The sequence below is a fragment of the Podarcis liolepis genome, assembly GCF_965112155.1.
Source record: "Podarcis liolepis genome assembly, chromosome: 13".
Taxonomy (NCBI): domain Eukaryota; kingdom Metazoa; phylum Chordata; class Lepidosauria; order Squamata; family Lacertidae; genus Podarcis; species Podarcis liolepis.
In genome coordinates, this window is record NC_139573.1 from 49,428,013 (window position 1) to 49,449,599 (window position 21,587).

A 21,587-nucleotide genomic window follows, 5' to 3' on the forward strand; every position below is an offset into this window, starting at 1 on the left:
GGAGAGCATTTGCAAGCTTTTGGCACCATTTTTGAGTGAATTGCCAAAAGTCAGATTTTTGCTGAAATTGTGCTTAGGGATTTTTTCAAAAAAATATTTTCTGCCGGTTATGTTTTTGAGGGCTGATTTCTTGTCCTGGGATAAAAAGCCTTCTGTTTCGAGTGCCAAACCTTTCAGGAGAGGATTTTCAAGCTTTTGGCACCATTTTTGAGTGAATTGCCAAAAGTCAGATTTTTGCTGAAATTGTGACCCCGGGGCTTAGGGATTTTTTCAAAAAAATATTTTCTGCCGGTTAAGTTTTTGAGGGCTGATTTCTCTTCCTGGGATAAAAAGCATTCTGTTTCGAGTGCCAAACCTTTCAGGAGAGCATTTTCAAGCTTTTGGTACCATTTTTGAGTGAATTGCCAAAAGTCAGATTTTTGCTGAAATTGTGACCCCGGGGCTTAGGGATTTTTTCAAAAAAATATTTTCTGCCGGTTAAGTTTTTGAGGGCTGATTTCTTTTCCTGGGATAAAAAGCCTTATGTTTCGAGTGCCAAACCTTTCAGGAGAGCATTTGCAAGCTTTTGGCACCATTTTTGAGTGAATTGCCAAAAGCCAGATTTTTGCTGAAATTGTGACCCCGGGGCTTAGGGATTTTTTCAAAAAAATATTTTCTGCCGGTTAAGTTTTTGAGGGCTGATTTCTTGTCCTGGGATAAAAAGCCTTCTGTTTCGAGTGCCAAACCTTTCAGGAGAGCATTTGCAAGCTTTTGGCACCATTTTTGAGTGAATTGCCAAAAGTCAGATTTTTGCGGAAATTGTGACCCCGGGGCTTAGGGATTTTTTCAAAAAAATATTTTCTGCCGGTTAAGTTTTTGAGGGCTGATTTCTTGTCCTGTGATAAAAACCCTTCTGCTTCGAGTGCCAAACCTTTCAGGAGAGCATTTTCAAGCTTTTGGGACCATTTTTGAGTGAATTGCCAAAAGTCAGATTTTTGCTGAAATTGTGACCCCAGGGCTTAGGGATTTTTTCAAAAAAATATTTTCTGCCGGTTAAGTTTTTGAGGGCTGATTTCTTGTCCTGGGATAAAAAGCCTTCTGTTTCGAGTGCCAAACCTTTCAGGAGAGCATTTTCAAGCTTTTGGCACCATTTTTGAGTGAATTGCCAAAAGTCAGATTTTTGCTGAAATTGTGACCCTGGGGCTTAGGGATTTTTTCAAAAAAATATTTTCTGCCGGTTAAGTTTTTGAGGGCTGATTTCTTGTCCTGGGATAAAAAGCCTTCTGTATCGAGTGCCAAACCTTTCAGGAGAGCAATTTCAAGCTTTTGGCACCATTTTTGAGTGAATTGCCAAAAGTCAGATTTTTGCTGAAATTGTGACTCCGGGGCTTAGGGATTTTTTCAAAAAAATATTTTCTGCCGGTTAAGTTTTTGAGGGCTGATTTCTTGTCCTGGGATAAAAAGCCTTCTGTTTCGAGTGCCAAACCTTTCAGGAGAGCATTTTCAAGCTTTTGGCACCATTTTTGAGTGAATTGCCAAAAGTCAGATTTTTGCTGAAATTGTGACCCCGGGGCTTAGGGATTTTTTCAAAAAAATATTTTCTGCCGGTTATGTTTTTGAGGGCTGATTTCTTGTCCTGGGATAAAAAGCCTTCTGTTTCGAGTGCCAAACCTTTCAGGAGAGCATTTTCAAGCTTTTGGCACCATTTTTGAGTGAATTGCCAAAAGTCAGATTTTTGCGGAAATTGTGACCCCGGGGCTTAGGGATTTTTTCAAAAAAATATTTTCTGCCGGTTAAGTTTTTGAGGGCTGATTTCTCTTCCTGGGATAAAAAGCCTTCTGTTTCGAGTGCCAAACCTTTCAGGAGAGCATTTTCAAGCTTTTGGCACCATTTTTGAGTGAATTGCCAAAAGTCAGATTTTTGCTGAAATTGTGACCCCGGGGCTTAGGGATTTTTTCAAAAAAATATTTCCTGCCGGTTAAGTTTTTGAGGGCTGATTTATTTTCCTGGGATAAAAAGCCTTATGTTTTGAGTGCCAAACCTTTCAGGAGAGCATTTGCAAGCTTTTGGCACCATTTTTGAGTGAATTGCCAAAAGTCAGATTTTTGCTGAAATTGTGACCCCGGGGCTTAGGGATTTTTTCAAAAAAATATTTTCTGCCGGTTAAGTTTTTGAGGGCTGATTTCTTTTCCTGGGATAATAAGCCTTCTGTTTCGAGTGCCAAACCTTTCAGGAGAGCATTTGCAAGCTTTTGGCACCATTTTTGAGTGAATTGCCAAAGTCAGATTTTTGCGGAAATTGTGACCCCGGGGCTTAGGGATTTTTTCAAAAAAATATTTTCTGCCGGTTAAGTTTTTGAGGGCTGATTTCTTGTCCTGGGATAATAAGCCTTCTGTTTCGAGTGCCAAACCTTTCAGGAGAGCATTTTCAAGCTTTTGGTACCATTTTTGAGTGAATTGCCAAAAGTCAGATTTTTGCTGAAATTGTGACCCCGGGGCTTAGGGATTTTTTCAAAAAAATATTTTCTGCCGGTTAAGTTTTTGAGGGCTGATTTCTTTTCCTGGGATAAAAAGCCTTATGTTTCGAGTGCCAAACCTTTCAGGAGAGCATTTGCAAGCTTTTGGCACCATTTTTGAGTGAATTGCCAAAAGCCAGATTTTTGCTGAAATTGTGACCCCGGGGCTTAGGGATTTTTTCAAAAAAATATTTTCTGCCGGTTAAGTTTTTGAGGGCTGATTTCTCTTCCTGGGATAAAAAGCCTTCTGTTTCGAGTGCCAAACCTTTCAGGAGAGCATTTGCAAGCTTTTGGCACCATTTTTGAGTGAATTGCCAAAAGTCAGATTTTTGCGGAAATTGTGACCCCGGGGCTTAGGGATTTTTTCAAAAAAATATTTTCTGCCGGTTAAGTTTTTGAGGGCTGATTTCTTGTCCTGTGATAAAAACCCTTCTGCTTCGAGTGCCAAACCTTTCAGGAGAGCATTTTCAAGCTTTTGGGACCATTTTTGAGTGAATTGCCAAAAGTCAGATTTTTGCTGAAATTGTGACCCCAGGGCTTAGGGATTTTTTCAAAAAAATATTTTCTGCCGGTTAAGTTTTTGAGGGCTGATTTCTTGTCCTGGGATAAAAAGCCTTCTGTTTCGAGTGCCAAACCTTTCAGGAGAGCATTTTCAAGCTTTTGGCACCATTTTTGAGTGAATTGCCAAAAGTCAGATTTTTGCTGAAATTGTGACCCTGGGGCTTAGGGATTTTTTCAAAAAAATATTTTCTGCCGGTTAAGTTTTTGAGGGCTGATTTCTTGTCCTGGGATAAAAAGCCTTCTGTATCGAGTGCCAAACCTTTCAGGAGAGCAATTTCAAGCTTTTGGCACCATTTTTGAGTGAATTGCCAAAAGTCAGATTTTTGCTGAAATTGTGACTCCGGGGCTTAGGGATTTTTTCAAAAAAATATTTTCTGCCGGTTAAGTTTTTGAGGGCTGATTTCTTGTCCTGGGATAAAAAGCCTTCTGTTTCGAGTGCCAAACCTTTCAGGAGAGCATTTTCAAGCTTTTGGCACCATTTTTGAGTGAATTGCCAAAAGTCAGATTTTTGCTGAAATTGTGACCCCGGGGCTTAGGGATTTTTTCAAAAAAATATTTTCTGCCGGTTAAGTTTTTGAGGGCTGATTTCTCTTCCTGGGATAAAAAGCCTTCTGTTTCGAGTGCCAAACCTTTCAGGAGAGCATTTTCAAGCTTTTGGCACCATTTTTGAGTGAATTCCCAAAAGTCAGATTTTTGCTGAAATTGTGACCCCGGGGCTTAGGGATTTTTTCAAAAAAATATTTCCTGCCGGTTAAGTTTTTGAGGGCTGATTTATTTTCCTGGGATAAAAAGCCTTCTGTTTCGAGTGCCAAACCTTTCAGGAGAGCATTTGCAAGCTTTTGGCACCATTTTTGAGTGAATTGCCAAAAGTCAGATTTTTGCTGAAATTGTGACCCCGGGGCTTAGGGATTTTTTCAAAAAAATATTTTCTGCCGGTTAAGTTTTTGAGGGCTGATTTCTTTTCCTGGGATAATAAGCCTTCTGTTTCGAGTGCCAAACCTTTCAGGAGAGCATTTGCAAGCTTTTGGCACCATTTTTGAGTGAATTGCCAAAGTCAGATTTTTGCGGAAATTGTGACCCCGGGGCTTAGGGATTTTTTCAAAAAAATATTTTCTGCCGGTTAAGTTTTTGAGGGCTGATTTCTTGTCCTGGGATAATAAGCCTTCTGTTTCGAGTGCCAAACCTTTCAGGAGAGCAATTTCAAGCTTTTGGCACCATTTTTGAGTGAATTGCCAAAAGCCAGATTTTTGCGGAAATTGTGACCCCGGGGCTTAGGGATTTTTTCAAAAAAATATTTTCTGCCGGTTAAGTTTTTGAGGGCTGATTTCTTGTCCTGTGATAAAAACCCTTCTGCTTCGAGTACCAAACCTTTCAGGAGAGCATTTTCAAGCTTTTGGCACCATTTTTGAGTGAATTGCCAAAAGTCAGATTTTTGCTGAAATTGTGACCCCAGGGCTTAGGGATTTTTTCAAAAAAATATTTTCTGCCGGTTAAGTTTTTGAGGGCTGATTTCTTGTCCTGGGATAAAAAGCCTTCTGTTTCGAGTGCCAAACCTTTCAGGAGAGCATTTTCAAGCTTTTGGCACCATTTTTGAGTGAATTGCCAAAAGTCAGATTTTTGCTGAAATTGTGACCCTGGGGCTTAGGGATTTTTTCAAAAAAATATTTTCTGCCGGTTAAGTTTTTGAGGGCTGATTTCTTGTCCTGGGATAAAAAGCCTTATGTTTCGAGTGCCAAACCTTTCAGGAGAGCATTTGCAAGCTTTTGGCACCATTTTTGAGTGAATTGCCAAAAGTCAGATTTTTGCTGAAATTGTGACCCCGGGGCTTAGGGATTTTTTCAAAAAAATATTTTCTGCCGGTTAAGTTTTTGAGGGCTGATTTCTTTTCCTGGGATAATAAGCCTTCTGTTTCGAGTGCCAAACCTTTCAGGAGAGCATTTGCAAGCTTTTGGCACCATTTTTGAGTGAATTGCCAAAAGTCAGATTTTTGCTGAAATTGTGACCCCGGGGCTTAGGGATTTTTTCAAAAAAATATTTTCTGCCGGTTAAGTTTTTGAGGGCTGATTTCTTGTCCTGGGATAATAAGCCTTCTGTTTCGAGTGCCAAACCTTTCAGGAGAGCAATTTCAAGCTTTTGGCACCATTTTTGAGTGAATTGCCAAAAGCCAGATTTTTGCGGAAATTGTGACCCCGGGGCTTAGGGATTTTTTCAAAAAAATATTTTCTGCCGGTTAAGTTTTTGAGGGCTGATTTCTTGTCCTGTGATAAAAACCCTTCTGCTTCGAGTGCCAAACCTTTCAGGAGAGCATTTTCAAGCTTTTGGGACCATTTTTGAGTGAATTGCCAAAAGTCAGATTTTTGCTGAAATTGTGACCCCAGGGCTTAGGGATTTTTTCAAAAAAATATTTTCTGCCGGTTAAGTTTTTGAGGGCTGATTTCTTGTCCTGGGATAAAAAGCCTTCTGTTTCGAGTGCCAAACCTTTCAGGAGAGCATTTTCAAGCTTTTGGCACCATTTTTGAGTGAATTGCCAAAAGTCAGATTTTTGCTGAAATTGTGACCCTGGGGCTTAGGGATTTTTTCAAAAAAATATTTTCTGCCGGTTAAGTTTTTGAGGGCTGATTTCTTGTCCTGGGATAAAAAGCCTTCTGTTTCGAGTGCCAAACCTTTCAGGAGAGCATTTTCAAGCTTTTGGCACCATTTTTGAGTGAATTGCCAAAAGTCAGATTTTTGCTGAAATTGTGACTCCGGGGCTTAGGGATTTTTTAAAAAAAATATTTTCTGCCGGTTAAGTTTTTGAGGGCTGATTTCTTGTCCTGGGATAAAAAGCCTTCTGTTTCGAGTGCCAAACCTTTCAGGAGAGCATTTTCAAGCTTTTGGCACCATTTTTGAGTGAATTGCCAAAAGTCAGATTTTTGCGGAAATTGTGACCCCGGGGCTTAGGGATTTTTTCAAAAAAATATTTTCTGCCGGTTATGTTTTTGAGGGCTGATTTCTTGTCCTGGGATAAAAAGCCTTCTGTTTCGAGTGCCAAACCTTTCAGGAGAGCATTTGCAAGCTTTAGGCACCATTTTTGAGTGAATTGCCAAAAGTCAGATTTTTGCTGAAATTGTGACCCCGGGGCTTAGGGATTTTTTCAAAAAAATATTTTCTGCCGTTTAAGTTTTTGAGGGCTGATTTCTTTTCCTGGGATAATAAGCCTTCTGTTTCGAGTGCCAAACCTTTCAGGAGAGCATTTGCAAGCTTTTGGCACCATTTTTGAGTGAATTGCCAAAAGTCAGATTTTTGCGGAAATTGTGACCCCGGGGCTTAGGGATTTTTTCAAAAAAATATTTTCTGCCGGTTAAGTTTTTGACGTCTGATTTATTTTCCTGGGATAAAAAGCCTTATGTTTCGAGTGCCAAACCTTTCAGGAGAGCATATGCAAGCTTTTGGCACCATTTTTGAGTGAATTGCCAAAAGTCAGATTTTTGCTGAAATTTGACCCCGGGGCTTAGGGATTTTTTCAAAAAAATATTTTCTGCCGGTTAAGTTTTTGAGGGCTGATTTCTTTTCCTGGGATAATAAGCCTTCTGTTTCGAGTGCCAAACCTTTCAGGAGAGCAATTTCAAGCTTTTGGCACCATTTTTGAGTGAATTGCCAAAAGTCAGATTTTTGCTGAAATTGTGACCCCGGGGCTTAGGGATTTTTTCAAAAAAATATTTTCTGCCGGTTAAGTTTTTGAGGGCTCATTTATTTTCCTGGGATAAAAAGCCTTATGTTTCGAGTGCCAAACCTTTCAGGAGAGCATTTGCAAGCTTTTGGCACCATTTTTGAGTGAATTGCCAAAAGTCAGATTTTTGCTGAAATTGTGACCCCGGGGCTTAGGGATTTTTTCAAAAAAATATTTTCTGCCGGTTAAGTTTTTGAGGGCTGATTTCTTGTCCTGGGATAAAAAGCCTTCAGTTTCGAGTGCCAAACCTTTCAGGAGAGCAATTTCAAGCTTTTGGCACCATTTTTGAGTGAATTGCCAAAAGTCAGATTTTTGCGGAAATTGTGACCCGGGGCTTAGGGATTTTTTCAAAAAAAATATTTTCTGCCGGTTAAGTTTTTGAGGGCTGATTTCTTGTCCTGGGATAAAAAGCCTTATGTTTCGAGTGCCAAACCTTTCAGGAGAGCATTTTCAAGCTTTTGGCACCATTTTTGACTGAATTGCCAAAAGTCAGATTTTTGCTGAAATTGTGACCCCGGGGCTTAGGGATTTTTTCAAAAAAATATTTTCTGCCGGTTAAGTTTTTGAGGGCTGATTTATTTTCCTGGGATAAAAAGCCTTCTGTTTCGAGTGCCAAACCTTTCAGGAGAGCATTTTCAAGCTTTTGGCACCATTTTTGAGTGAATTGCCAAAAGTCAGATTTTTGCGGAAATTGTGACCCCGGGGCTTAGGGATTTTTTCAAAAAAATATTTTCTGCCGGTTAAGTTTTTGAGGGCTGATTTCTCTTCCTGGGATAAAAAGCCTTCTGTTTCGAGTGCCAAACCTTTCAGGAGAGCTTTTTCAAGCTTTTGGCACCATTTTTGAGTGAATTGCCAAAAGTCAGATTTTTGCTGAAATTGTGACCCCAGGGCTTAGGGATTTTTTCAAAAAAATATTTTCTGCCGGTTAATTTTTTGAGGGCTCATTTATTTTCCTGGGATAAAAAGCCTTCTGTTTCGAGTGCCAAACCTTTCAGGAGAGCATTTGCAAGCTTTTGGTACCATTTTTGAGTCAATTGCCAAAAGTCAGATTTTTGCTGAAATTGTGACCCCGGGGCTTAGGGATTTTTTCAAAAAAATATTTTCTGCCGGTTAAGTTTTTGAGGGCTCATTTATTTTCCTGGGATAAAAAGCCTTATGTTTCGAGTGCCAAACCTTTCAGGAGAGCATTTTCAAGCTTTTGGCACCATTTTTGAGTGAATTGCCAAAAGTCAGATTTTTGCTGAAATTGTGACCCCGGGGCTTAGGGATTTTTTCAAAAAAATATTTTCTGCCGGTTAAGTTTTTGAGGGCTGATTTCTTGTCCTGGGATAAAAAGCCTTCTGTTTCGAGTGCCAAACCTTTCAGGAGAGCAATTTCAAGCTTTTGGCACCATTTTTGAGTGAATTGCCAAAAGTCAGATTTTTGCGGAAATTGTGACCCGGGGCTTAGGGATTTTTTCAAAAAAATATTTTCTGCCGGTTAATTTTTTGAGGGCTGATTTCTTGTCCTGGGATAAAAAGCCTTATGTTTCGAGTGCCAAACCTTTCAGGAGAGCATTTTCAAGCTTTTGGCACCATTTTTGACTGAATTGCCAAAAGTCAGATTTTTGCTGAAATTGTGACCCCGGGGCTTAGGGATTTTTTCAAAAAAATATTTTCTGCCGGTTAAGTTTTTGAGGGCTGATTTATTTTCCTGGGATAAAAAGCCTTCTGTTTCGAGTGCCAAACCTTTCAGGAGAGCATTTTCAAGCTTTTGGCACCATTTTTGAGTGAATTGCCAAAAGTCAGATTTTTGCGGAAATTGTGACCCCGGGGCTTAGGGATTTTTTCAAAAAAATATTTTCTGCCGGTTAAGTTTTTGAGGGCTGATTTCTCTTCCTGGGATAAAAAGCCTTCTGTTTCGAGTGCCAAACCTTTCAGGAGAGCTTTTTCAAGCTTTTGGCACCATTTTTGAGTGAATTGCCAAAAGTCAGATTTTTGCTGAAATTGTGACCCCAGGGCTTAGGGATTTTTTCAAAAAAATATTTTCTGCCGGTTAATTTTTTGAGGGCTCATTTATTTTCCTGGGATAAAAAGCCTTCTGTTTCGAGTGCCAAACCTTTCAGGAGAGCATTTGCAAGCTTTTGGTACCATTTTTGAGTCAATTGCCAAAAGTCAGATTTTTGCTGAAATTGTGACCCCGGGGCTTAGGGATTTTTTCAAAAAAATATTTTCTGCCGGTTAAGTTTTTGAGGGCTCATTTATTTTCCTGGGATAAAAAGCCTTATGTTTCGAGTGCCAAACCTTTCAGGAGAGCATTTTCAAGCTTTTGGCACCATTTTTGAGTGAATTGCCAAAAGTCAGATTTTTGCTGAAATTGTGACCCCGGGGCTTAGGGATTTTTTCAAAAAAATATTTTCTGCCGGTTAAGTTTTTGAGGGCTGATTTCTTGTCCTGGGATAAAAAGCCTTCTGTTTCGAGTGCCAAACCTTTCAGGAGAGCAATTTCAAGCTTTTGGCACCATTTTTGAGTGAATTGCCAAAAGTCAGATTTTTGCGGAAATTGTGACCCGGGGCTTAGGGATTTTTTCAAAAAAATATTTTCTGCCGGTTAATTTTTTGAGGGCTGATTTCTTGTCCTGGGATAAAAAGCCTTATGTTTCGAGTGCCAAACCTTTCAGGAGAGCATTTTCAAGCTTTTGGCACCATTTTTGAGTGAATTGCCAAAAGTCAGATTTTTGCTGAAATTGTGACCCCGGGGCTTAGGGATTTTTTCAAAAAAATATTTTCTGCCGGTTAAGTTTTTGAGGGCTGATTTATTTTCCTGGGATAAAAAGCCTTCTGTTTCGAGTGCCAAACCTTTCAGGAGAGCATTTTCAAGCTTTTGGCACCATTTTTGAGTGAATTGCCAAAAGTCAGATTTTTGCGGAAATTGTGACCCCGGGGCTTAGGGATTTTTTCAAAAAAATATTTTCTGCCGGTTAAGTTTTTGAGGGCTGATTTCTCTTCCTGGGATAAAAAGCCTTATGTTTCGAGTGCCAAACCTTTCAGGAGAGCATTTTCAAGCTTTTGGCACCATTTTTGAGTGAATTGCCAAAAGTCAGATTTTTGCGGAAATTGTGACCCCGGGGCTTAGGGATTTTTTCAAAAAAATATTTTCTGCCGGTTAAGTTTTTGAGGGCTGATTTCTTGTCCTGGGATAAAAAGCCTTCTGTTTCGAGTGCCAAACCTTTCAGGAGAGCAATTTCAAGCTTTTGGCACCATTTTTGAGTGAATTGCCAAAAGTCAGATTTTTGCGGAAATTGTGACCCGGGGCTTAGGGATTTTTTCAAAAAAATATTTTCTGCCGGTTAATTTTTTGAGGGCTGATTTCTTGTCCTGGGATAAAAAGCCTTATGTTTCGAGTGCCAAACCTTTCAGGAGAGCATTTTCAAGCTTTTGGCACCATTTTTGAGTGAATTGCCAAAAGTCAGATTTTTGCTGAAATTGTGACCCCGGGGCTTAGGGATTTTTTCCAAAAAATATTTTCTGCCGGTTAAGTTTTTGAGGGCTGATTTCTTGTCCTGGGATAAAAAGCCTTCTGTTTCGAGTGCCAAACCTTTCAGGAGAGCATTTGCAAGCTTTTGGGACCATTTTTGAGTGAATTGCCAAAAGTCAGATTTTTGCTGAAATTGTGACCCCGGGGCTTAGGGATTTTTTCAAAAAAATATTTTCTGCCGGTTAAGTTTTTGAGGGCTGATTTCTCTTCCTGGGATAAAAAGCCTTCTGTTTCGAGTGCCAAACCTTTCAGGAGAGCATTTTCAAGCTTTTGGCACCATTTTTGAGTGAATTGCCAAAAGTCAGATTTTTGCTGAAATTGTGACCCCGGGGCTTAGGGATTTTTTCAAAAAAATATTTTCTGCCGGTTAAGTTTTTGAGGGCTGATTTATTTTCCTGGGATAAAAAGCCTTCTGTTTCGAGTGCCAAACCTTTCAGGAGAGCATTTTCAAGCTTTTGGCACCATTTTTGAGTGAATTGCCAAAAGTCAGATTTTTGCGGAAATTGTGACCCCGGGGCTTAGGGATTTTTTCAAAAAAATATTTTCTGCCGGTTAAGTTTTTGAGGGCGGATTTCTCTTCCTGGGATAAAAAGCCTTCTGTTTCGAGTGCCAAACCTTTCAGGAGAGCATTTTCAAGCTTTTGGCACCATTTTTGAGTGAATTGCCAAAAGTCAGATTTTTGCGGAAATTGTGACCCCGGGGCTTAGGGATTTTTTCAAAAAAATATTTACTGCCGGTTAAGTTTTTGAGGGCTGATTTCTTGTCCTGGGATAAAAAGCCTTCTGTTTCGAGTGCCAAACCTTTCAGGAGAGCATTTTCAAGCTTTTGGCACCATTTTTGAGTGAATTGCCAAAAGTCAGATTTTTGCGGAAATTGTGACCCCGGGGCTTAGGGATTTTTTCAAAAAAATATTTTCTGCCGGTTATGTTTTTGAGGGCTGATTTCTCTTCCTGGGATAAAAAGCCTTCTGTTTCGAGTCCCAAACCTTTCAGGAGAGCATTTGCAAGCTTTTGGCACCATTTTTGAGTGAATTGCCAAAAGTCAGATTTTTGCTGAAATTGTGACCCCAGGGCTTAGGGATTTTTTCAAAAAAATATTTACTGCCGGTTAAGTTTTTGAGGGCTGATTTCTTGTCCTGGGATAAAAAGCCTTCTGTTTCGAGTGCCAAACCTTTCAGGAGAGCATTTTCAAGCTTTTGGCACCATTTTTGAGTGAATTGCCAAAAGTCAGATTTTTGCGGAAATTGTGACCCCGGGGCTTAGGGATTTTTTCAAAAAAATATTTTCTGCCGGTTAAGTTTTTGAGGGCTGATTTCTCTTCCTGGGATAAAAAGCCTTCTGTTTCGAGTCCCAAACCTTTCAGGAGAGCATTTTCAAGCTTTTGGCACCATTTTTGAGTGAATTGCCAAAAGTCAGATTTTTGCTGAAATTGTGACCCCAGGGCTTAGGGATTTTTTCAAAAAAATATTTTCTGCCGGTTAAGTTTTTGAGGGCTGATTTCTTGTCCTGGGATAAAAAGCCTTCTGTTTCGAGTGCCAAACCTTTCAGGAGAGCATTTTCAAGCTTTTGGCACCATTTTTGAGTGAATTGCCAAAAGTCAGATTTTTGCGGAAATTGTGACCCCGGGGCTTAGGGATTTTTTCAAAAAAATATTTTCTGCCGGTTAAGTTTTTGAGGGCTGATTTCTTGTCCTGGGATAAAAAGCCTTCTGTTTCGAGTGCCAAACCTTTCAGGAGAGCATTTTCAAGCTTTTGGCACCATTTTTGAGTGAATTGCCAAAAGTCAGATTTTTGCTGAAATTGTGACCCCGGGATTAGGGATTTTTTCAAAAAAATATTTTCTGCCGGTTAAGTTTTTGAGGGCTGATTTATTTTCCTTGGATAAAAAGCCTTCTGTTTCGAGTGCCAAACCTTTCAGGAGAGCATTTTCAAGCTTTTGGCACCATTTTTGAGTGAATTGCCAAAAGTCAGATTTTTGCTGAAATTGTGACCCCGGGGCTTAGGGATTTTTTCAAAAAAATATTTTCTGCCGGTTAAGTTTTTGAGGGCTGATTTCTTGTCCTGGGATAAAAACCCTTCTGCTTCGAGTGCCAAACCTTTCAGGAGAGCATTTTCAAGCTTTTGGCACCATTTTTGAGTGAATTGCCAAAAGTCAGATTTTTGCTGAAATTGTGACCCCGGGGCTTAGGGATTTTTTCAAAAAAATATTTTCTGCCGGTTAAGTTTTTGAGGGCTGATTTATTTTCCTGGGATAAAAAGCCTTCTGTTTCGAGTGCCAAACCTTTCAGGAGAGCATTTTCAAGCTTTTGGCACCATTTTTGAGTGAATTGCCAAAAGTCAGATTTTTGCGGAAATTGTGACCCCGGGGCTTAGGGATTTTTTCAAAAAAATATTTTCTGCCGGTTAAGTTTTTGAGGGCTGATTTCTCTTCCTGGGATAAAAAGCCTTATGTTTCGAGTGCCAAACCTTTCAGGAGAGCATTTTCAAGCTTTTGGCACCATTTTTGAGTGAATTGCCAAAAGTCAGATTTTTGCGGAAATTGTGACCCCGGGGCTTAGGGATTTTTTCAAAAAAATATTTTCTGCCGGTTAAGTTTTTGAGGGCTGATTTCTTGTCCTGGGATAAAAAGCCTTCTGTTTCGAGTGCCAAACCTTTCAGGAGAGCAATTTCAAGCTTTTGGCACCATTTTTGAGTGAATTGCCAAAAGTCAGATTTTTGCGGAAATTGTGACCCGGGGCTTAGGGATTTTTTCAAAAAAATATTTTCTGCCGGTTAATTTTTTGAGGGCTGATTTCTTGTCCTGGGATAAAAAGCCTTATGTTTCGAGTGCCAAACCTTTCAGGAGAGCATTTTCAAGCTTTTGGCACCATTTTTGAGTGAATTGCCAAAAGTCAGATTTTTGCTGAAATTGTGACCCCGGGGCTTAGGGATTTTTTCCAAAAAATATTTTCTGCCGGTTAAGTTTTTGAGGGCTGATTTCTTGTCCTGGGATAAAAAGCCTTCTGTTTCGAGTGCCAAACCTTTCAGGAGAGCATTTGCAAGCTTTTGGGACCATTTTTGAGTGAATTGCCAAAAGTCAGATTTTTGCTGAAATTGTGACCCCGGGGCTTAGGGATTTTTTCAAAAAAATATTTTCTGCCGGTTAAGTTTTTGAGGGCTGATTTCTCTTCCTGGGATAAAAAGCCTTCTGTTTCGAGTGCCAAACCTTTCAGGAGAGCATTTTCAAGCTTTTGGCACCATTTTTGAGTGAATTGCCAAAAGTCAGATTTTTGCTGAAATTGTGACCCCGGGGCTTAGGGATTTTTTCAAAAAAATATTTTCTGCCGGTTAAGTTTTTGAGGGCTGATTTATTTTCCTGGGATAAAAAGCCTTCTGTTTCGAGTGCCAAACCTTTCAGGAGAGCATTTTCAAGCTTTTGGCACCATTTTTGAGTGAATTGCCAAAAGTCAGATTTTTGCGGAAATTGTGACCCCGGGGCTTAGGGATTTTTTCAAAAAAATATTTTCTGCCGGTTAAGTTTTTGAGGGCGGATTTCTCTTCCTGGGATAAAAAGCCTTCTGTTTCGAGTGCCAAACCTTTCAGGAGAGCATTTTCAAGCTTTTGGCACCATTTTTGAGTGAATTGCCAAAAGTCAGATTTTTGCGGAAATTGTGACCCCGGGGCTTAGGGATTTTTTCAAAAAAATATTTACTGCCGGTTAAGTTTTTGAGGGCTGATTTCTTGTCCTGGGATAAAAAGCCTTCTGTTTCGAGTGCCAAACCTTTCAGGAGAGCATTTTCAAGCTTTTGGCACCATTTTTGAGTGAATTGCCAAAAGTCAGATTTTTGCGGAAATTGTGACCCCGGGGCTTAGGGATTTTTTCAAAAAAATATTTTCTGCCGGTTATGTTTTTGAGGGCTGATTTCTCTTCCTGGGATAAAAAGCCTTCTGTTTCGAGTCCCAAACCTTTCAGGAGAGCATTTGCAAGCTTTTGGCACCATTTTTGAGTGAATTGCCAAAAGTCAGATTTTTGCTGAAATTGTGACCCCAGGGCTTAGGGATTTTTTCAAAAAAATATTTACTGCCGGTTAAGTTTTTGAGGGCTGATTTCTTGTCCTGGGATAAAAAGCCTTCTGTTTCGAGTGCCAAACCTTTCAGGAGAGCATTTTCAAGCTTTTGGCACCATTTTTGAGTGAATTGCCAAAAGTCAGATTTTTGCGGAAATTGTGACCCCGGGGCTTAGGGATTTTTTCAAAAAAATATTTTCTGCCGGTTAAGTTTTTGAGGGCTGATTTCTCTTCCTGGGATAAAAAGCCTTCTGTTTCGAGTCCCAAACCTTTCAGGAGAGCATTTTCAAGCTTTTGGCACCATTTTTGAGTGAATTGCCAAAAGTCAGATTTTTGCTGAAATTGTGACCCCAGGGCTTAGGGATTTTTTCAAAAAAATATTTTCTGCCGGTTAAGTTTTTGAGGGCTGATTTCTTGTCCTGGGATAAAAAGCCTTCTGTTTCGAGTGCCAAACCTTTCAGGAGAGCATTTTCAAGCTTTTGGCACCATTTTTGAGTGAATTGCCAAAAGTCAGATTTTTGCGGAAATTGTGACCCCGGGGCTTAGGGATTTTTTCAAAAAAATATTTTCTGCCGGTTAAGTTTTTGAGGGCTGATTTCTTGTCCTGGGATAAAAAGCCTTCTGTTTCGAGTGCCAAACCTTTCAGGAGAGCATTTTCAAGCTTTTGGCACCATTTTTGAGTGAATTGCCAAAAGTCAGATTTTTGCTGAAATTGTGACCCCGGGATTAGGGATTTTTTCAAAAAAATATTTTCTGCCGGTTAAGTTTTTGAGGGCTGATTTATTTTCCTTGGATAAAAAGCCTTCTGTTTCGAGTGCCAAACCTTTCAGGAGAGCATTTTCAAGCTTTTGGCACCATTTTTGAGTGAATTGCCAAAAGTCAGATTTTTGCTGAAATTGTGACCCCGGGGCTTAGGGATTTTTTCAAAAAAATATTTTCTGCCGGTTAAGTTTTTGAGGGCTGATTTCTTGTCCTGGGATAAAAACCCTTCTGCTTCGAGTGCCAAACCTTTCAGGAGAGCATTTTCAAGCTTTTGGCACCATTTTTGAGTGAATTGCCAAAAGTCAGATTTTTGCTGAAATTGTGACCCCGGGGCTTAGGGATTTTTTCAAAAAAATATTTTCTGCCGGTTAAGTTTTTGAGGGCTGATTTCTCTTCCTGGGATAAAAAGCCTTCTGTTTCGAGTGCCAAACCTTTCAGGAGAGCATTTTCAAGCTTTTGGCACCATTTTTGAGTGAATTGCCAAAAGTCAGATTTTTGCTGAAATTGTGACCCCGGGGCTTAGGGATTTTTTCAAAAAAATATTTTCTGCCGGTTAAGTTTTTGAGGGTGATTTCTCTTCCTGGGATAAAAAGCCTTCTGTTTCGAGTGCCAAACCTTTCAGGAGAGCATTTGCAAGCTTTTGGCACCATTTTTGAGTGAATTGCCAAAAGTCAGATTTTTGCTAAAATTGTGACCCCGGGGCTTAGGGATTTTTTCAAAAAAATATTTTCTGCCGGTTAAGTTTTTGAGGGCTGATTTCTTGTCCTGGGATAAAAACCCTTCTGTTTCGAGTGCCAAACCTTTCAGGAGAGCATTTTCAAGCTTTTGGGACCATTTTTGAGTGAATTGCCAAAAGTCAGATTTTTGCGGAAATTGTGACCCCGGGGCTTAGGGATTTTTTCAAAAAAATATTTTCTGCCGGTTAAGTTTTTGAGGGCTGATTTCTTGTCCTGGGATAAAAAGCCTTCTGTTTCGAGTGCCAAACCTTTCAGGAGAGCATTTTCAAGCTTTTGGCACCATTTTTGAGTGAATTGCCAAAAGTCAGATTTTTGCTGAAATTGTGACCCCGGGATTAGGGATTTTTTCAAAAAAATATTTTCTGCCGGTTAAGTTTTTGAGGGCTGATTTATTTTCCTTGGATAAAAAGCCTTCTGTTTCGAGTGCCAAACCTTTCAGGAGAGCATTTGCAAGCTTTTGGCACCATTTTTGAGTGAATTGCCAAAAGTCAGATTTTTGCTGAAATTGTGACCCCGGGGCTTAGGGATTTTTTCAAAAACATATTTTCTGCCGGTTAAGTTTTTGAGGGCTGATTTCTTGTCCTGGGATAAAAAGCCTTCTGTTTCGAGTGCCAAACCTTTCAGGAGAGCATTTTCAAGCTTTTGGCACCATTTTTGAGTGAATTGCCAAAAGTCAGATTTTTGCTGAAATTGTGACCCCGGGGCTTAGGGATTTTTTCAAAAAAATATTTTCTGCCGGTTAAGTTTTTGAGGGCTCATTTCTCTTCCTGGGATAAAAAGCCTTCTGTTTCGAGTGCCAAACCTTTCAGGAGAGCATTTTCAAGCTTTTGGCACCATTTTTGAGTGAATTGCCAAAAGTCAGATTTTTGCTGAAATTGTGACCCCGGGGCTTAGGGATTTTTTCAAAAAAATATTTTCTGCCGGTTAAGTTTTTGAGGGCTGATTTCTTGTCCTGGGATAAAAAGCCTTCTGTTTCGAGTGCCAAACCTTTCAGGAGAGCATTTTCAAGCTTTTGGCACCATTTTTGAGTGAATTGCCAAAAGTCAGATTTTTGCTGAAATTGTGACCCCGGGGCTTAGGGATTTTTTAAAAAAAATATTTTCTGCCGGTTAAGTTTTTGAGGGCTGATTTCTTGTCCTGTGATAAAAACCCTTCTGCTTCGAGTGCCAAACCTTTCAGGAGAGCATTTTCAAGCTTTTGGCACCATTTTTGAGTGAATTGCCAAAAGTCAGATTTTTGCTGAAATTGTGACCTCGGGGCTTAGGGATTTTTTCAAAAAAATATTTTCTGCCGGTTAAGTTTTTGAGGGTGATTTCTCTTCCTGGGATAAAAAGCCTTCTGTTTCGAGTGCCAAACCTTTCAGGAGAGCATTTGCAAGCTTTTGGCACCATTTTTGAGTGAATTGCCAAAAGTCAGATTTTTGCTGAAATTGTGACCCCGGGGCTTAGGGATTTTTTCAAAAAAATATTTTCTGCCGGTTAAGTTTTTGAGGGCTGATTTCTTGTCCTGGGATAAAAACCCTTCTGCTTCGAGTGCCAAACCTTTCAGGAGAGCATTTTCAAGCTTTTGGCACCATTTTTGAGTGAATTGCCAAAAGTCAGATTTTTGCTGAAATTGTGACCCCGGGGCTTAGGGATTTTTTCAAAAAAATATTTTCTGCCGGTTAAGTTTTTGAGGGCTGATTTCTTGTCCTGGGATAAAAAGCCTTCTGTTTCGAGTGCCAAACCTTTCAGGAGAGCATTTTCAAGCTTTTGGCACCATTTTTGAGTGAATTGCCAAAAGTCAGATTTTTGCTGAAATTGTGACCCCAGGGCTTAGGGATTTTTTCAAAAAAATATTTACTGCCGGTTAAGTTTTTGAGGGCTGATTTCTTGTCCTGGGATAAAAAGCCTTCTGTTTCGAGTGCCAAACCTTTCAGGAGAGCATTTTCAAGCTTTTGGCACCATTTTTGAGTGAATTGCCAAAAGTCAGATTTTTGCGGAAATTGTGACCCCGGGGCTTAGGGATTTTTTCAAAAAAATATTTTCTGCCGGTTAAGTTTTTGAGGGCTGATTTCTCTTCCTGGGATAAAAAGCCTTCTGTTTCGAGTCCCAAACCTTTCAGGAGAGCATTTTCAAGCTTTTGGCACCATTTTTGAGTGAATTGCCAAAAGTCAGATTTTTGCTGAAATTGTGACCCCAGGGCTTAGGGATTTTTTCAAAAAAATATTTTCTGCCGGTTAAGTTTTTGAGGGCTGATTTCTTGTCCTGGGATAAAAAGCCTTCTGTTTCGAGTGCCAAACCTTTCAGGAGAGCATTTTCAAGCTTTTGGCACCATTTTTGAGTGAATTGCCAAAAGTCAGATTTTTGCGGAAATTGTGACCCCGGGGCTTAGGGATTTTTTCAAAAAAATATTTTCTGCCGGTTAAGTTTTTGAGGGCTGATTTCTTGTCCTGGGATAAAAAGCCTTCTGTTTCGAGTGCCAAACCTTTCAGGACAGCATTTTCAAGCTTTTGGCACCATTTTTGAGTGAATTGCCAAAAGTCAGATTTTTGCTGAAATTGTGACCCCGGGATTAGGGATTTTTTCAAAAAAATATTTTCTGCCGGTTAAGTTTTTGAGGGCTGATTTATTTTCCTTGGATAAAAAGCCTTCTGTTTCGAGTGCCAAACCTTTCAGGAGAGCATTTTCAAGCTTTTGGCACCATTTTTGAGTGAATTGCCAAAAGTCAGATTTTTGCTGAAATTGTGACCCCGGGGCTTAGGGATTTTTTCAAAAAAATATTTTCTGCCGGTTAAGTTTTTGAGGGCTGATTTCTTGTCCTGGGATAAAAACCCTTCTGCTTCGAGTGCCAAACCTTTCAGGAGAGCATTTTCAAGCTTTTGGCACCATTTTTGAGTGAATTGCCAAAAGTCAGATTTTTGCTGAAATTGTGACCCCGGGGCTTAGGGATTTTTTCAAAAAAATATTTTCTGCCGGTTAAGTTTTTGAGGGCTGATTTCTCTTCCTGGGATAAAAAGCCTTCTGTTTCGAGTGCCAAACCTTTCAGGAGAGCATTTTCAAGCTTTTGGCACCATTTTTGAGTGAATTGCCAAAAGTCAGATTTTTGCTGAAATTGTGACCCCGGGGCTTAGGGATTTTTTCAAAAAAATATTTTCTGCCGGTTAAGTTTTTGAGGGTGATTTCTCTTCCTGGGATAAAAAGCCTTCTGTTTCGAGTGCCAAACCTTTCAGGAGAGCATTTGCAAGCTTTTGGCACCATTTTTGAGTGAATTGCCAAAAGTCAGATTTTTGCTGAAATTGTGACCCCGGGGCTTAGGGATTTTTTCAAAAAAATATTTTCTGCCGGTTAAGTTTTTGAGGGCTGATTTCTTGTCCTGGGATAAAAACCCTTCTGTTTCGAGTGCCAAACCTTTCAGGAGAGCATTTTCAAGCTTTTGGGACCATTTTTGAGTGAATTGCCAAAAGTCAGATTTTTGCGGAAATTGTGACCCCGGGGCTTAGGGATTTTTTCAAAAAAATATTTTCTGCCGGTTAAGTTTTTGAGGGCTGATTTCTTGTCCTGGGATAAAAAGCCTTCTGTTTCGAGTGCCAAACCTTTCAGGAGAGCATTTTCAAGCTTTTGGCACCATTTTTGAGTGAATTGCCAAAAGTCAGATTTTTGCTGAAATTGTGACCCCGGGATTAGGGATTTTTTCAAAAAAATATTTTCTGCCGGTTAAGTTTTTGAGGGCTGATTTATTTTCCTTGGATAAAAAGCCTTCTGTTTCGAGTGCCAAACCTTTCAGGAGAGCATTTGCAAGCTTTTGGCACCATTTTTGAGTGAATTGCCAAAAGTCAGATTTTTGCTGAAATTGTGACCCCGGGGCTTAGGGATTTTTTCAAAAACATATTTTCTGCCGGTTAAGTTTTTGAGGGCTGATTTCTTGTCCTGGGATAAAAAGCCTTCTGTTTCGAGTGCCAAACCTTTCAGGAGAGCATTTGCAAGCTTTTGGCACCATTTTTGAGTGAATTGCCAAAAGTCAGATTTTTGCTGAAATTGTGACCCCGGGGCTTAGGGATTTTTTCAAAAAAATATTTTCTGCCGGTTAAGTTTTTGAGGGCTCATTTCTCTTCCTGGGATAAAAAGCCTTCTGTTTCGAGTGCCAAACCTTTCAGGAGAGCATTTTCAAGCTTTTGGCACCATTTTTGAGTGAATTGCCAAAAGTCAGATTTTTGCTGAAATTGTGACCCCGGGGCTTAGGGATTTTTTCAAAAAAATATTTTCTGCCGGTTAAGTTTTTGAGGGCTGATTTCTTGTCCTGGGATAAAAAGCCTTCTGCTTCGAGTGCCAAACCTTTCAGGAGAGCATTTTCAAGCTTTTGGCACCATTTTTGAGTGAATTGCCAAAAGTCAGATTTTTGCTGAAATTGTGACCCCGGGGCTTAGGGATTTTTTCAAAAAAATATTTTCTGCCGGTTAAGTTTTTGAGGGCTGATTTCTTGTCCTGTGATAAAAACCCTTCTGCTTCGAGTGCCAAACCTTTCAGGAGAGCATTTTCAAGCTTTTGGCACCATTTTTTTCAGTGAATTGCCAAAAGTCAGATTTTTGCTGAAATTGTGACCTCGGGGCTTAGGGATTTTTTCAAAAAAATATTTTCTGCCGGTTAAGTTTTTGAGGGTGATTTCTCTTCCTGGGATAAAAAGCCTTCTGTTTCGAGTGCCAAACCTTTCAGGAGAGCATTTGCAAGCTTTTGGCACCATTTTTGAGTGAATTGCCAAAAGTCAGAGTTTTGCTGAAATTGTGACCCCGGGGCTTAGGGATTTTTTCAAAAAAATATTTTCTGCCGGTTAAGTTTTTGAGGGCTGATTTCTTGTCCTGGGATAAAAACCCTTCTGCTTCGAGTGCCAAACCTTTCAGGAGAGCATTTTCAAGCTTTTGGCACCATTTTTGAGTGAATTGCCAAAAGTCAGATTTTTGCTGAAATTGTGACCCCGGGGCTTAGGGATTTTTTCAAAAAAATATTTTCTGCCGGTTAAGTTTTTGAGGGCTGATTTCTTGTCCTGGGATAAAAAGCCTTCTGTTTCGAGTGCCAAACCTTTCAGGAGAGCATTTGCAAGCTTTTGGCACCATTTTTGAGTGAATTGCCAAAAGTCAGATTTTTGCTGAAATTGTGACCCCGGGGCTTAGGGATTTTTTCAAAAAAATATTTTCTGCCGGTTAAGTTTTTGAGGGCTGATTTCTTGTCCTGGGATAAAAAGCCTTCTGTTTCGAGTGCCAAACCTTTCAGGATAGCATTTTCAAGCTTTTGGCACCATTTTTGAGTGAATTGCCAAAAGTCAGAGTTTTGCGGAAATTGTGACCCCGGGGCTTAGGGATTTTTTCAAAAAAATATTTTCTGCCGGACAAGTTTTTGAGGGCTGATTTCTCTTCTTGGGATAAAAAGCCTTCTGTTTTGAGTGCCAAACCTTTCAGGAGAGCATTTTCAAGCTTTTGGCACCATTTTTGAGTGAATTGCCAAAAGTCAGATTTTTGCTGAAATTGTGACCCCGGGGCTTAGGGATTTTTTCAAAAAAATATTTTCTGCCGGTTAAGTTTTTGAGGGCTGATTTCTTGTCCTGGGATAAAAAGCCTTCTGCTTCGAGTGCCAAACCTTTCAGGAGAGCATTTTCAAGCTTTTGGCACCATTTTTGAGTGAATTGCCAAAAGTCAGATTTTTGCTGAAATTGTGACCCCGGGGCTTAGGGATTTTTTCAAAAAAATATTTTCTGCCGGTTAAGTTTTTGAGGGCTCATTTCTCTTCCTGGGA